This window comes from Austrofundulus limnaeus, unplaced genomic scaffold (genome assembly GCF_001266775.1).
Source record: "Austrofundulus limnaeus strain Quisiro unplaced genomic scaffold, Austrofundulus_limnaeus-1.0 Scaffold961, whole genome shotgun sequence".
Lineage (NCBI taxonomy): Eukaryota > Metazoa > Chordata > Actinopteri > Cyprinodontiformes > Rivulidae > Austrofundulus > Austrofundulus limnaeus.
The window spans coordinates 45,795-47,479 of NW_013953363.1; the positions used below are offsets into that span (position 1 = coordinate 45,795).

Sequence of the window (1,685 nt, forward strand, 5' to 3'; positions counted from 1 at the left end):
AAGATAAAAACACAGAAAGCAAGAGATAAAATCACAAATAACGAGGTGAATTCACAAAACAAGGATAAAATCACAGAAAACAAGATAAAAACACAGAAAGCAAGAGATAAAATCACAAAACAGATCAAAACAAAAGATAAAATTAAGATAAGTAAGATAGTTTGAACAGGTGCGTCTTTAACTTCGCTTTAAAAACCTCTACAGAACAAGCCTGCCTGATGTCCTGAGGAAGATAGTTCCACAGAGAGGGGGCACGAAAAAAGAAATAAAAGTGTTGGCTCTTGTTTGACTGAAGTTCGGTCCGTTAGGGCTGCAGCTGCCCCCCTGTGTTTCTGCCTTTTCTTTCCCTCCTCCCCTCCCGCTGTGCAGGATGTACTGCGTGTGTGTGTGTGTGTGTGTGTGTGTGTGTGTGTGTGTGTGTGTGAGGAAGGAGGAAGGGCTGAAGGGGAAGACAGGGGGTGGTTTGAGGAAAGGAGGGGTGGGAAAAGTTTGAGAGGAGGGGAGAGAGAGAAAGAACTGAAAGAAGAGAGAGAGCAGAGGGTTTGAGGGCGAGGAAACAGTTGTCAGCTCCAGGCTGCACGGTGGACAGAAAGGATTCCTGACTCCGTTCGTCTTCGCAGCTTTTCGCCCTCTCAGGGTTTGGACATATTTGAGAGCTATGTGAAGGGAGAGCAGTCTCAGGGCAGGGGGGGCGTACAGACTGAGGAAGAGGAGGGTGGGGGGAGGAGAGCACTTTGGTTGAAGGAAAAGACTTGGGCCATGCAAGTGGATGCTGTCTCCTGCAGGATCAGGTTTCACAAAATGAGAAGCCACACTGAGAGCACTGCATCAGGGCTCCACCAGCTCAGAAAGGTACGCTCGTCTGCACCATGTTGTGTTTTTACTTTGAAAAGACGATGAAAGGAACCTGCAGCTAAAAGTCTGTCCTGCATTCAGCTTCTCAGCTTCATCCCAGTAAACACTGGTGCTTTACTGGTTTCAACTTTGTGTTGTCAGTTGCCCTGACTGTGTTTGAATCAGTTTATTTCAACTCCAGTTTCGAGCTCACTGAGTGGTCCTCCTCTGCTCCTCTGAGCTCAGTGTGCACCAGGGGTGTCACTAAGTTTTAAGGACAAGGGGGGCTTAGCCCCCAGGAGACGTACAGAAATTTTGTTTATTATATACAGTGCAAAGTATTATTTCAGTAACATTTATTTAGAGAACAATACCTACACTTGCAGACTGTTATTTTTTTCCATAGTTATTTTTAAATCATTCAATGCCAAATAATATTTTAACGTTAAATCAAAAATACCCCAAAACTGAACATTAAAATTATTTTACACTATAAATTAAAGGGAAACTGACAGATTTATGATCACATAGTTTATGTTTTTTTATTATTAATAGAAGAAAAAGAAGAAGAAAGAAAAAAGTGAAATGTAATGAGAAAGAGTGAAAAAGAGATTAGAAGATATGTAAATTATATGTTGAGAATACACAAGACAGCACACCGGACTTCTCGGCTCCACACCTACAAAACAAAGATAGCAAAACCACAGCAACAAAAATGCATAACTATGTAATTATAATGACTTAAGCCTTGCTGAAAACCATACCCATTTACATGGGTGGTGGTGTATGTATGTGTAAATGTATGTGTATATGTATGTACGTATGTGTATGTACAGTGTATGTATGTGTAA

At 41.6% G+C, this 1,685-nt stretch overlaps 1 protein-coding gene across 1 annotated transcript in view; it reads left to right on the plus strand.

The window, feature by feature from the left end:
* Window positions 1-513: 513 nt before the first annotated feature.
* LOC106533529 (DENN domain-containing protein 2A) overlaps window positions 514-1,685 on the plus strand; it is a gene marked incomplete at its 3' end in the record, with an annotated part of 102,980 nt that continues 101,808 nt past the window's right edge. Inside the window, 1 exon segment of the mRNA XM_014029871.1 lies at window positions 514-852.